General features: G+C 38.3%; 1 pseudogene; it reads left to right on the top strand.

The window, feature by feature from the left end:
• The first annotated feature begins 680 nt into the window (after nt 1-680).
• LOC122453667 lies at nt 681-12,035 on the top strand (annotated as a pseudogene).
• Nucleotides 12,036-15,712: the final 3,677 nt, after the last annotated feature.

The raw sequence follows: 15,712 nt of genomic DNA, 5'->3' as shown, positions 1-15,712 counted from the left end.
GCAGTTCTTCATCTTCTGAAACCAAAGCTGGTCACCGACTCATCTCTCTTGCCCTTTAAGTTTCCTAAGCCACAGTTAGACTCAGTCCTCTGTGGCCCTAAACTCAAGAAGATACACATCAAGCTCTCTAAGCCCTTCTAACTAGCCTTGACGTGAAGGGACAGTTTCCTTCTGCCTCTCCCTGGAAAAGGAGAGAGCAAGTTTTGCCCAGCTCTGTGCAAAGAAAGCTTCCTCATAAAATGGTCTGTCTTCACTTCCACAATCTTTGTACAGCTTCCTTGTGGGTTTTTGAGCTACATAACATGACCTGCGTCACCTACTTTGATGTCTCTGGCTTCACACTTTGTATTTTTCACATCTACTATTTTATGGAGCTGGTATTCATTTTCCACAGCTGCTGCAAAGAATCACCACACTCTTAGCAGCTTAAGCAACACAAATTTATTACATTGCTATTCTGTGGGATAGAAGGCTGGTATTGGTCTTGCTGGCCTAAAATTAAAGGGTCACATTTCTTTCTGGAGATTTTAGGGGAGGATTCCCTCTGTCATGTTGTTTGCGGAACCCAGGGTAGGCAAGGTACAAGCTAAAAAACTGTAAGAAGATGCTAGGAGCCACAGGAACTGCCAACATGTTTATTCTCTCCTGGCTGGCACAGCAGAAAGGCAACAGCAGGAGACATGCTGTATTCTCTAGTGGGTGACCTGGTGGACACAGCTGTAACTCCACACCACTCAAGGCGACTGGACTCGACTACAAGAGCTTTTCGGATGATTCAGGTGATTGCACATGCACAGTGCTATAAATGATTTCAGCTGATACATAACCGTGTATCTACAAAACATGGGGCGAGAGCAAGAGGCCATGGGGGCGAGAGAGACATCTTGGCTACTTTACTCTTTCCCTACATCCTTCCTGCCATTTCTAGCTTCTACCCACTCCTCAGATTCCTTGGTTATGGTGCCCTCCTCCATCTTCAAAGCAAGCAAAGTCACATGTCTCTATGTGCTTTTCTTCCACCACCACATTTCTTTCTCTGACCCTCTTCTTCTGCCTCCTTCTACTTTTCAGTTCAGTTCAGTTCAGTCGCTCAGTCGTGTCCGACTCTTTGCGACCCCAGGAATTGCAGCACACCAGGCCTCCCTGTCCATCACAAACTCCCAGAGTTTACTCAAACTCATGCCCATCAAGTCGGTGATGCCATCCAGCCATCTCATCCTCTGTCGTCACCTTCTCCTCCTGCTCCCAGTCCCTCCCAGCATCAGGGTCTTTTCCAATGAGTCAGCTCTTCACATAAGGTGGCCAAAGTATTGGAGTTTCAGTTTCAGCATCAGTCCTTCCAATGAACAGCCAGGACTGATCTCCTTTAGGATGGACTGGTTGGATCTCCTTGCAGTCCAAGGGACTCTCAAGAGTCTTCTCCAACACCATAGTTCAAAAGCATCAATTCTTCGGCGCTCAGCTTTCTTCACAGTCAAACTCTCACATCCATACATGACACTGGAAAAACCATAGCCTTGACCAGACGGACCTTTGTTGGCAAAGTAATGTCTCTGCTTTTTAATATGCTGTCTAGGTTGGTCATAACTTTCCTTCCAAGGAGTAAGCATCTTTTAATTTCATGGCTGCAATCACCATCTGCAGTGATTTTGGAGCCCCCAAAAATAAAGTCTCTCCACTGTTTCCCCATCTATTTGCCATGAAGTGATGGGACCAGATGCCATGATCTTAGTTTTCTGAATGTTGAGCTTTAAGCCAACTTTTTCACTCTCCTCTTTCAATTCATCAAAGGCTTTTTAGTTCCTCTTCACTTTCTGCCATAAGGGTGGTGTCATCTGCATATCTGAGGTTATTGATATTTCTCCCGGCAATCTTGATTCCAGCTTGTGCTTCTTCCAGCCCAGCGTTTCTCATGATGTGCTCTGCATATAAGTTATATAAGCAGGGTGACAATGGGACAGTACCCGGGCCTAACCAATCCAGCTCCCACCAGATCTCCTCTTTCAACTTCCCCATGTATCGACCCAGGTTCACGTGTGCCCTGTGGAAACATGCAATAGATCTTCTAGAAGTCTTCCTCATCACTGAAGTAGGATGTTTGGAAGTTGTGAGAGACAAATGCAAGTTCTACTTCTCTTCTTTCAGTGTTAGCTCAGTCTGCGTGTTCCAGTTTGTCCTCACTCTCTCCCACTTCACGCGCGTCTTCCCTTTCTAACTGCTGCCCTGCTGACTGTAGGCCTGACACGGGATGAAGAGCCACAGTCTTACACAAACTCCACAACCAACTCCCACAACTGTGGAAGGTCTAATCTCTACACAGATCTCTCTCTATCACTTATAAGTAGTTCTGCTTCTCTGATCAAACCCTAATGATACTCTTTCATAACTTTTTTTGGCTAAATTCCTAGAAATCTGGGAGGAGATAGTACATTCCTTAAATATTTCTTTTTTGTTCATGTGTTTTATTTAGTGAAATCTTTTTTGGAAAAGTTCTAGCTTGTTTCTTCTCTACTAGGAAGACTCAAAGCAAGGTATTTTTGTCCACGCTTGCACCCGAACTTTAATGGCAAAGCACTGGACCCCTGGGCCACAGTGCGCATGGCAGTAGCAAGAATCTAGAGGAGACGAAATTCAAAAGGAGGTGGTCAGTCTCACTTGCTGAATCACCCTTTGATAGCACTCCAAGGTGACAAAACCTTTAAGATTCTTTTTTCTGTTAGAGACATGAATATTTCCTTTATGGTCTGTCTTCTTAGGCTGGAGTCCTGTCTCTGAGTTCTTAACTATTGGTAGACTTTGCTTATTCCAACTTCCTCCGTTTACCTATTTGGACAACCATTTATCTATTATTCCTGCATTCCCACCATCTGTGCTTGATTCACCTGCTGGGACATACCGTTGACATAAATGGCATCATCTAGGTTTGTGCAGCACATGATCTGTACAATTATATTCATGAATTTTAAGTTACCCTAGGTTGTATCTTCCTGTTGCTGACTTCGTCTTTCTATTGTTTGTGGCCATAGCTTTTAGATACCATGATCTGTCTGCTGGCTGGACATTCATCCATGGCCATCATAAGTTAGGTCCATTCCCTCAGTGTCTTCCCCAGCCAGGAAGGCAGATTAACTCTAGGAACCTGTAACTATAAAATCAGCACATCCCAGACCGCTGTGGATTAGGCCACTCTAGGCCCGACTGTGTTCCAAGCTATGACAAACTTAGCTTCTAGAAACTCCTCCAAATCCATCTCTTAGGTAATAAATTTCTATTTGAGCTGTGTCAAGATGATTATGTAAATCTAAAGTGCTAAAACAAGATTCTAGTAATCTGCCTCCCCTTCAGTGACATTATAAAGGCTTTCCTTGCTTATGTACAGAGTCATAAAAGTCATTGGTTTGAGGACTTTGATTTGGCTGGCGATCTCCACTATAACAACAATTTCTGGCAAAGATATTTCAATTGTACCTACAACTATGAAATGAGGTATAGTATTTATTTTTCATGTTTCTCATGTTTGCACTGACTCACATCTCCCCCATATCTATCTTTGTGGGAATAGTCTTTATTTGGGGACAATTAGGTACTGAGGATTTTTTTAATTTGCATGATTCACCCAGGCTAAACTCATGGGAAAGTGTTTTATGGAAATGTATAATGATCTGGAAGCCCAGCCTTAGCTCTCTAGTTTGACATGGACATTAAAACTGAGAGGAGAGTTTACCTGGTGGCTCAGTGGTAAAGAATCTATCAATTCAGGAGACGTGGGTTCAATCCCTGATTTGGTAGGATACTACACGGCGGAGAGCAAATAAGCCCATGTGCCACAACTATTGAGGTTGTGCTTTAGAGCCCGGAAGCTGCAACTACTGAGTCCAAGTGCTGCAATGACTGAAGCTGTGTGCCCTTGAACTTGTGCTCTGCAACAAGAGAAGCCACTCCAGTGAAAAGCCCGGGCACTGCAGCCAGAGAGTAGTCCTACTCACCACAGCTAGACAAAGAACCTGTGCAGCAAAGAGGACCCAGTACAGCCAAAAAATAAATAAATTATAAAAATAAAAAACTGAGAAGAATAACTCCATATACTTTGCCCTTAAATAGTTTTCCAAGATAAAACTTAGAACACTATACATTGATTCTAGAGTGGTATGATTTGGGGGGCAAGGATTTTTGCCATCAACCTTAAAATTGGGGAGGAAGCCTTTTAAGTGATGCTTCTCTATAAGTGTAAGAATGACTATTTTAGTTGTTCAGAATATTCTCCTTATCACTAAAATCCAGCTCCAAAGACTGAGGGGATGTTTTCTTTGAATGATTTCCATCACTGGCATCTTTAATACATCAAAAGTGAAACTTAGAACAGAATGATAATTCTATTGATGTCTTGGAAGCAGATTTAATCAGAATGTTTTGTGCATTTCAGCTGCTTTTATCCATGGGGGAGAGGCACAATTTTCCTGTGTCTCACTTTTTATTTAGGATAAAGTAGGGGTTTAAGCCAGATATTCTTTGTAATTCCTCCAATCCTAAAATAACTTAATCTTTAAAAATGATGTTCACCTGTGGCCCAAATATTTAAAATGTCTGTTAGTGTTTTCAAGGGCAAGTTCTAAAGAATACATACATTCCAAAGTCAATAACTTTAACTATCAGATTTTCTAACATAGTGTTAAGGCTATAGGTTTAGTTTGGATATATTCTATAGGATAATAGTCAAATACTTGTCCAGTTTAATTAAACATAATTTAGTCAATGGTTCAAACATAAAAAGTATAAGAATATATTCTGCTGGTCAAATATACATAAATGATCTAATCCCCAAAGACATTAAAAGTCTTTGAAGTAATGTGAGAGTGTGAATTGTTTTACTTTGAAAATATTCTGCATTTGATATGCTAGTGTCCTGAATTAGAAAACCTGAATGACGTGAAAAATCATTTTCCCTTGTTTGCTTCCAGAGGAATTTACTACTATAATTTTAAAACAAGAACAGAGTTCAGTTTCAATTAACAATGTCCTAAGTTAATGATTAGCCTTCCCAGGTGGCACAGTGGTAAAGAATCTGCCTGCAAAGTCAGGAGACAAAAGAGACATGGGTTTGATCCCTAGGTTTGGGAAGATCCCATGGAGTAGGAAATGGCAACCCATTCCAGTATTCTTGCCTGGAAAATCCCAGGGACAGAGGAGCCTGGCAGGCTACAGTACATGGGGTCGCAAAGAATTGGATATGACCGAGCATATGCACACACGCACGTTAATGATTAGTGTTTATATTCTTAAGGTTCAGCTATTTTAAAGTTTATGAATCTTAAAGAAGCTGGGCTAATTTTCTATTAGAAAAATGTCATTGGAAAGTGCTGTTAAAGTGCAGAGGATATAAGATAATGTAATCTGTTGCTCATTTTAGCTGTGTACAATGACATCTAATCTATTAATATAAAAGAACTTCAGGCTTACATACTTACTTAAATTAATTTACAATAAACAATTCACAAATTAAGTAGATTAAAATTTTGGCAGCAATAAGTCTTTATAAAGTTTGGTTCTTGATAGAGAAAGAAAAACAAGACAGTCTTTCATATGTAAATAATAACACGTGGGACAGTTGAAAACCAGTTTAGCTTAATATTCTATGTGTACTTACAAAGTTCTAATTTTCCCCCAAACTCCATAAAATCTTCTTTTTAATGAGTCTGGTAAAATGTCTAAATTGCAACACTGCATCTCTACTTTGTCCAAAAAAATTGTAGTATATTTCCTTTAAGTTGCATAAAGCAAATATTCTATGAACATTTCATTATTTATAAACAGCATTCTTTCGAATAGAAACATGGCAGTAAAGCATGAAGACCTTGCAAACTTTGGGATTCTTAAAAACCACCTGGAAAACAAGGCAGAGACCAAGATCAGAATAGGGCCTCTCTTGTGGCTCAGATGGTAAAGAACCCACCTGCAATGAGGAAGACCTGGATTCAATCCCTGGGTCGGGAAGATTCCCTGAAGGAGGGCATGGCAACCCACTCCAGTATGCTTGCCTGGAGAATCCCCATGGACAGAGGAGCCTGGTGGGGTATAGTCCACGGGGTCACAAAGAATCAGGCACAACCGAGCAACTAAGCACAGCACAGCACAAGATCATAACAGTTCCAGGAAAAGGAAATACGAATTTCTCTTAGATGTATAAAAGGCATTGTCTTACCCTTAGTAAAAGATACAAATTGAAATTATGAGATATTATTTGCAACTATTGGATAGATAAGTATAAATGCATGTGGTGAGAATGTGAAAATATAGGCATGTTCCTACAGTTCTGGAGTTTAAACGGATACAAATTCTATGCTAGGAGTTGGGGGAGGGCATATGATCTAGTAGTTCAATCTCTAGGAGTTTGTAATACAGATATACTCCGGTGTGAAATGACACTGCAATATTGTAATGACAAATAATTGGATAGAATTTAAAGGCCCATCTTTGGGGACCAGTTAAATAAATTTCATATAATAGATCCTTACGCAGCCTTTTAAAAGAATGAAAATGCTTTGTATGTATGGATCTGTAACAATATGCAAACATATTTTTAAGGACTTGGTGTTATGACTGATTAGGTGCACAGAGGCCCCCTTCTGCTAAGGAACAGCTAGACCTTGGATAGGACACAACTTTTTGAGGCATTGTTGGTCTCTCAAGAGATTGGGGAGGTCTCTGAAGACCCTCTCATTCCAAAAATCAAAATAAAACTAGAGTTGTTCTGAGGTAAATGATGATAGTAGTAACACTGTTATCAGAATACTGAGGCTTTGGCTAGTAGAAGATTGAAAAGAATGAACTGAGCCAAGACCCTGAAGTGGTCCTAGAATGATGGTTTCTTTGGCTACCCAAACATAAGTTCCAGGTAGATTAAAACCTAAATAAGAAAGACAGAACTATAATGCTCTTAGAAGAATGGAGGAGAGTATATCATAGCCCCCAAAGAGTAAAGAATTTATAAAAGACGATGCAAACAATTGCAAGTACAAAATAAAGATTGATAAATTTAACCACATTAAGATTAAGAACTTTTGTTCCTCAAAAGACAGTACTTTTAGTTATTGTTAGGTATTATTAGAATAAAAAAAGAAAGGTCATGAGAAGGTATTTGCAGTACGTATAATCAGCAAAGCCTAGTGAGCATTACTATTACAAACTGATAGCAAAAACAGTTAAATAGAAAAATGGGTAAGACTTTATTTAACAGGTCTGTACAAAAGGTGATATCCAAATGATCAATAAACATTCTCCTTAGTAATCAGGGAAGTACACATTAAAACTACAATGGGCTACAAACCTATTAGATTGGAAAAAAATTAAAAGTCTGACAATATTAAGTGTTGGAGAGAAAACTGGGACAACAGGAACATCCAAACAATGCTGGTGAGATGTAAATTGGTATCATCTTTCTCAAAATATCATGTGGCATCCAATAAAGTTGAACATATTTGTACCCCCGGCCCAACAACTTAAATTCAAGATCTCTACCTTAGAGAAATACATGCAGATGTGCATATGAATATATGTATAAGAATGTTCACAGGAGTATTGTTATTAATTGGCCCAAACTGGAAATAACCCAAAAGCCCACCAACAGCAGAATGGATAAATAAAATTTTGATACAATTGAATATTATACAGTAATAAATATCAACTAAAATGCAGGCAAAAGGAATAAGCTGGAGATACATAAACAAATCTTATATACTTAATGTTGAGTTAAAAAAAAAAGGCAGGATACAAAACAGTACATTCAATGTGATTATATTCTTTAAGTTTAAAAAGAGGCAAAAGTAAGTCCTTTTGTTTAAAAATGCACACAGAGGTAGTAAGGTAGTACATTTATAAAGAAAAGCAGGGAAATTACTATCAGTCATTGGATAATGGTTACATCCTGGGGGATAGATAGAACTGTGATCAGAAAGGCACACACATGTGGGCTTCTCAAGTGCTGATACTATTCTATTTCTTGACTTGGAGGATGGGTTTTGTGGTTGTTTTGTGGTTATTTTTTGAATTATGTTTTTTTCTCCACAATGCATGTTATACTTCACAGTTTAATGTTTCAGAAAAGAAACTAAAGGAAATCACCACTAAGATAAACAAGCCACAAGAAAGTACCAAGAATGAATAGGCAAATTCCAGGGGAAAGTAAAACTTTTCAAGTATACATGGACAATTAAAGCAAAACTGACCAAAAGCTAGGCCACAACACAAGTCTCAGCAAAGTTTAAAGTGAAATAATACTGACCATATTCTCTGACCACAGTGGAATTAAGCTAGAAATAAAATTATCAGTAGAAAATTAACACATTTGTAAATTAAGAAACACATCTCTAAATAGTCCATTGTTCAAACAAAAAAATCATTAAGGATGCTAGAAAATATTTTAAACGGAGTAACACTGAAAATACCACCTGTCACAAGTTGTGAGATGCAGTAAAAGCCATGTTGAGAGGGATATTTACAGCATATAAAATGCACATATTAGGAAAGAAGGAAGATGGACAAACTTATGATCTAAAAATATCTCACGAGGTTAGAAAAACAGCAGACGCAGGTGCAGAGCACCGTGTAGCAGGCACGTGGTTCCTCGTGGGCCAGAGGTGGCCAGGCAAGGCCTAAACATCCTCAGGGTGGCCTTCATATCTGGTTGCACCATGACAGTCCCTCCAATCTGTTCCTTGAGGACACTTTGACTTGTCTGAGACTTGATGGCCTAGTGAGAGGAAGAAAATTTCTTCTCTCTTAAAAATGCTAAAAGACTGAGACAGGAGTTGGAGGATTTACATAAAGTGAGGAAGATGAATGTACAGTTTCTCCCACTAATGACACTTCTACTTTGCAGCAGAAATTAGGATAATTGAGAGTATTCAGCTAAGAAACTTCAAGTGTTGTTTGATACTTAGACACTTTAAATTTGGTTCTAATATCAACTTTATTGTTGGCAACAATGGAACTCAGCGTTATCTCAATAACATTAAGAAACAGTGGAGGTGATGCCAAATGTGTTTGGTGACTCTAGCTGTGTGACATCCCAGCAGCATGGACAGAAAGTCAGTCTTATAAACTAAAAAGTGAAACACGAACCATGGCTTCTACTAGGAAAGAAGAGCTGAGTGTAGTTCTTGATCATTTCAACATACAGGTGGATAATCTCGTTTCATTTTAACACAAGAGATGAGCAACCAGTTATAGCTGTCTGAATTGAGGGAAACAAATATGAATTCTCCATGAGAGCAACCCAACTTGGGCAGATGAAGGAAGATCATTTATACATTATGGAAAAAAAAGAAAGAACAAGGAGTAGATAGATCAAGGAAGAGTAATTTATTGAACTGAACTACCAGTATTTAGAGAAAGAAGAATGTTTTCAAAGTACTGCTGGTTTAAGTACATTGAAGGCTAATTTAAGATACTTGAAACATGAAATGGCTTGGGCAGTGGTCAATGAAACAGGAAAACAATGGAATGCTATGAAAGATAATATAAAAATTAGAAAAGATCATGCTGATGGACTTGACAGGAAAATGAAGAACAGCAGGTCAAACTTAATGAAGCAGAAAAAAAATACAAGGATATTCAAGATAAAACAGAAAAGATTAGTGAGGAGACAAATGCATGAACACCAGAATGTATGGTATTGCAAGCAGATAGATGTTACTGCTACGAAAAGAGCCTATAATGAAACTAAAGTTTTATACAACCATTCCCTAAAAAAATTCCAAATCCGTATAGAACATTAAAGAAAGATGATGAGCAACTTTTCAAAAGAATTGAAGAACTGAAAAAAAAAAGGTACAATCAATCTTTGCAACTTGAGCTGAAAGGCAAAAAAATTACCTTGGTTAAAAAAAGAATGTAACCTAGTCATACTGAGTCAAGTAGATCAGACAGAGAAAGACAAATATCATATGACATTGCTTATATGAGGAATCTTAAAAAATGGTACAAGTGAGCTCATTTACAAAACAGAAATAGAGTCACAGATGTAGAAAACATATTTATGGTTATTGGGGGGAAATGGAGGAAGGATAAACTGGGAGATCGAGATCAATATATATATACTGCTATATATAAAATAGATAACTAATAAGGATCTACTGCACAACACAGGGAATTCTTCTCAAAACCCCAAAATGACTTATATGGGAAAAGACGCTAAGAAAAAAGTGGATATAGAACCTAATACAGCACTTTAAATCAACTATATTTGAATAAAAATTATATATATCAGAAAAGCGTGTAAAGGCCTTATAGGTTCAAAGAAGTTCAGTCAATCAAGAGATTGAACAGTTTCAGCAAGCCAAAGGAAACATACCAGAATTTAGGGAGAAGAATGAGATGTGAAGTATATACTGAACTATATAATCAGAGGCAACTGAAAAAGTAATAACGGTTGACTAAAAGGATTTGGCCCTCATGTTCCAACCCTTCTTGAAGTGAGAGATGATGCTTATTGATGTGAACATTTTACCTATAAACCTGTAGGCTCTTCAGACTCTTTCATTCATCTTTGGGACACTGAGCTTGCTCTGGCTATTGAATCTTGCTTAAAAGGACTTCTGCAAGCCTATTGTTGCCATAATCATGCTGAGGAAAGAATGCTTCAGGCACAGATAAAAAGGTTTTATTCACTAGGGACCTCACAGCCACAGATAATAGTTTCTGAGTTTTGGAATAAGACATGTAGTGTTAGATAGAGCTGCTTATCATCCAGTTTCCAACAGTTCTGACAGCTTTAGAAACAGGAAATGCAGTTGTTACAAATAGCCTAACTGACATGAGAGACATAGAGACAGTGCTGCTAATCAAAAATAATTGTGTAGCTTGTGCAGTAATGCAGTCCCAAAACTGCCCAAGAATTGTAGCTTTTACTGCTGATGGTGATCAAGTCTTTGTGGGGTGCTATTATTTACCTGAAATAAGACTTGAGTTTCTAAACAGAAATGTGGATTTATTTCAAACTGACTTAGAGAAGAAGGTTGAAAAATACATAAGCCCAGATAACAAATTTTCAGCAATATTTGTCTATTCTTGAAGAGTATATTAAACACAATGAAAATTTTCTTAGAAGTTGCCAGCTATGTTACAAAGTGTTAAGATGAAATTAAGAAAAACTATTTCTAAAATGTGGGAACTTGAGAATATAAAAGAATCCTAGTCTGAGGATGCTGAGACCAACAACAATGGCAACAACTTTATGACACAGTGCCTGGAAACAAAACTTGAACAAAATGAAAAACAGCCTTTTGAGTCTTTCTAACACCTGAATTTTTACTCTGTATAATTTTGTTCTTTTTGGAAAATCTAAATCATAGTAAAACATAGGGTGAAATCTGAAAAAAAAAAGTTTAGACAAAGAAATGAATAGATTAAGACCAAAGATACAGGCTGAACATGCTAGTTTTGGAGATCAAGAGGAAATAATGAGGCAGTACTGAGAAGCACGAGAAACATATCTTGATCTAGGTAATAATGTAAGGACTTTTGAAAGGTTTATTAAATTACTAGAAGAAACAAGAACTCATAGATACAAAGCACATCAATAATTTAGGAGGTCTTTGCAATACAAATTGTACTTTGACATCTTATCTCAGCCAGCCTATTTATGGAAAAATGAATTTTGTCCACAAGAATGAGGCTGTTACTGTATCAGTTCCTCCTGGGGAGAGAAACAAAGTTCCTTTCAATAAGAGGAAGGCCTTATCTAGAGGTGAATGTTCTTGTTTTTGTTTTTCCCATGGCTTGTTTCATTCTTTCCCTGTGGTCCATTGCTGAATCTCCTTTCAGATGCCTGGACGAGTCTGATGTTCTACATGATACGGTTAACCAAAGAACATAATGAATATGATATTCAAGACAGCAGATTCCCAGTGTTTCGATTTATCTTGCTTACCCCTCAAAGCACAAGCTCACGTCTGTCAAGTAAACTGATAAGAATTCTTTGAATGTCTGATCCTGAAAGAGGATAAATCACATTGCCTTTCTCACCTGTGACTCAATAGAAACTAGACAGAAGTTGATTTGTAACTTAGATGCTGTGTCCTCATGTTGAAAGATTTGCAAAGGGAAAAAAATTCAGCACTATTTGATGAAATAAAATGAAACCAAAGATATTCTAAAATAAAAAACTCTTTTATGCATCTGACCAGAATAAAATATATAAATAAGCCTAGAAAACCAACTATAATCAGCAAATTAAAATTACTTTACAAAAATCAATTTCATAGTATTGGTTTTAAATCCTTTTTTTTAACTGCCTATTTTAAGTTTTTTTTTTTTCAGAAGTAAAATTTTGTACATACATTCATGTGCATATCTGTTTAGTTTGGGTTCATTTCTATGATATTTTGTAAGAATTAAAAGTTTGAGCACCTGGAAACAAAAAAAGAAAGAAAAATAGCAGAAATAAAATGCAAAGAAAGTGGAAGAAGGATAAAATGAAGATAAAAGCAGAAATTCATGCAATAAAAACATACCTTTGATGGAAAGAATTAACACAGCTAAAAGATGTGTGCTGTGTGGTAAGTCGATTCAGTTGTGTCCGACTCTTTGCAGCCCTATGGACTGTCACCCACCAGGCTCCTCTGTCCATGGGATTCTCCAGGCAACAATACTGGAGTGGGTTGCCATGACCTCCTCCAGCAAATCTTCCTGACCCAAGGATAGAACCTGCATCTCTTATGTCTCCTGCTTTGGCAGGCTGGTTCTTTGCCGCTGATGCCACCTGGGAAGCGCCAGCTAAAAGATAGTTCTTTGAAAAAAGCTAATGACCATAATAAACTTCTTATGAGAGTGACCAGGAAAAAACAGAAAACATCTCATCTTACCACAGCTTGGATCAGCTGCGAACTGAACTTTTTGGTGCTTTATCCGTGCTTACCATTATTACAAATCTTTTAGATATTAAAAGATCTCAAAAGGATATTATGAGACTTGATAACTTTGAAAAATTAGATGAAAGGAACAAATTTCTATCAAGGCCCAGTTCTCCAAAACGGATACAAGAAGAAACCAGGTAATTCAATAACTGAAATTGCATCTGCAATTTAAAACCTTCTCAATGAAAGGAAGGGTTTGCTTCTGTTATTAGTATTTTGTCTCTGTCATTGGTCACCTTTTCCTCCTTTACATGTCTAATAGTCTTTTATTATATGACAGACTTTGTATATAAAAGAAGGCTCCAGCTGATACCTTCCTTAGGCAGAAAGACTGAAGAACAGATCACCTCGATCCAATCAGTGATTGAATTGATTCAGAGCTTTTAACTGAGAGTTTGTATAATCTCTGTTTCCTCAGCCCTGTAGCTCTGTCCTTTAGATGTTTGAATTTAGCTCTTCAGTATCCAACCCCATTGTTAGAGACTAAATTGTGCCTCCCCCACCCCACCCGACCACCCACCACAAATTCTTATACTGAAGTCCTAACCCTCAGTCATCAGCATGTGACCACATTTGGAGAGAGGGTCTTCAAAGAGATTAATGAGTTCATCAGGGTGAGCCCTAGTGCAACGTGATGGATGTCCTTATAAGAAGAGATTATGACACAGACACACACACAGAAAGAAGACCATGTGGAGACACAGGGAGACCACCATCCATAAGCCAAGGAAATAGACATTATAAAAAACTAACCCTGCTAACACTTTGATCTTGGACATCTAGCTTCCAGAATTGTGAGAAAATAAACTTTTCTAGACTACCCAGTCTGTGGTAGTCTGTTATGGCAGCATTTAGCAATCTTATTGAGCTTCCCCAATGGCTCAGCAGGAGACACAGGAGACAGGGGTTCTTTCTTGGGTTGGGAAGATTCCCTGGAGAAAGAAATGGCACCCCACTTTGGTATTCTTGCCTGCCTGGGAAATCCCATGGAGAGCGGAGCCTTGTGGGCTACAGTCCGAAGGGTTGCAAAGAATCAGACACGACTGATGACTAAACACAGCAAGCTACACACCCATGGATGTAAACTTGAGGGAGAGCCTAGTTGTGAATCTGTGAAAGCCTCTAGTAGGATTTTTTCCCCTAAGCACCACAAGACAATGGAAATGAAAACCTGCCTTTCTGACCAGCGCCCAGCCTCACATCACCCTCAGGAAATGTCTCAGGGGGAAAATTAGCCTTGCATCTGGGCTTTTCTGGTTTCTAATTGGTCACACCAGCTCTGTGTAACTGTCAAAAATTCTGCTGGCTTCTTTTTCTTCTAGTACAGTCTCCCTGACTAAATCAAGCCCACCAGAGGGGGAAAAAAGACAATCACTAATTCACCTAGGTGGGTTCTTACTGTTGCAGAATTTTAGTTTACCCATTCTTCATTGCTCCTCAACTCTCTGATAGCTTTATAAATATAAATTTGCAATTTATCCATTTTATTTTCTACTTGTTGCAACAAAAACATTGGGATACTGCAAATTAACATACCCTACCTAGAAGTTAAGGTTTTTATTAAACAAACTAACTGAATCCAGCAAAATATAAAAGGATATATCACAACCAAGTTGACTCTATTTCAGGAATATGACTGTTTCAACATAAAAGATTAATCAATGCCATTCACCATGTTAACAGGAGAAATTAGGAAAATTTATGATTATTTTAATAATGTAAGCATTGATAAAATTCTATATGTAGTCATAAAAAAACTCTTAGCAAACTATAGGTAGAAGGAAACATCTTTAAACTGTTAAAGGGTATTTATGGAAAAGGTGTCAGGGAATGTTTAACAGTAGGCTTCCTGTGTGCTGTTTCCTATCTCTCTTGAGCCCTCTGTTCCTTATCAGTTCCTGTCAGGAGCAAGAGGAGCTGGCAAGCCACTCCCAGAACTGAGATCTTAGAGATGGGATGCTTGCATAAGATCTCCTTCATTAGCTTTTCCATTTGGTGAAAGGGGTTATTCACGACCCTCTTTTGATATGGATTGCCTTTTGACTTTATGGCCTCTATTGCTCCCTGTTTGCTCAGTAACTCGTAAAGTCTGTGTTTTTTTATCTTTATCTGAAGAAGCTACCTTGTAATATGATGTATATACTCACAGAATTCAGTAAAGCACCCTTGTTCCACCAGAGACTTGGGTCCCCGTGTTCTTCTCTCTCTCTCTCTTTCTGGCTGATTCCCTGGAACGTGGAGGCTGGCTGCGTAACCCAGGGAATATTAGCCTCTTTCCTTCTTTCACTTTCTTATCGTCGACTCCAGACCACCAGGTTCCGGTCCATTAAAGGACCCCAACAAAAAGGGACTTCCCTGGTGGCTCAGTGATAAAGAATCCACCTACAATGCAGGAGTCGCAGGAGATGCGGGTTTAATCCCTGGGTCAGGAAGATCCCCTGGGGGAGGGCATGACAACCCACTCCAGTATTCTTGACTGGAGAATCCCATGGACAGAGGAGATGGTGGGCTACTGTCCACAGGGTCACACAGAGTTGGACACAACTAAAGCAACTTAGCATGTAAGTACACATTTACGGAAAAACGAAACTACAGGAAACAGTACTTAATAGTGAAATATTTCACTCTGAAACAAGGAATATACTGAAAGTCCTACCTAATACAATAAGGCAAGAAAAATAGATAACAGGGTTAAAGGTAGAGGAAATAAAATTGAATCCTTTGCATTCTTAGACAATTAAATCCACAAATTGATACTAGAATTATTAGGTGAGGGCTTTCCTGGTGATCTAGTGGTTAAG

This window comes from Cervus canadensis, chromosome 15 (genome assembly GCF_019320065.1).
Source record: "Cervus canadensis isolate Bull #8, Minnesota chromosome 15, ASM1932006v1, whole genome shotgun sequence".
Lineage (NCBI taxonomy): Eukaryota > Metazoa > Chordata > Mammalia > Artiodactyla > Cervidae > Cervus > Cervus canadensis.
Note: the sequence above shows the minus strand (reverse complement) of the source record. Positions and strands in the feature narration are given on the sequence as shown.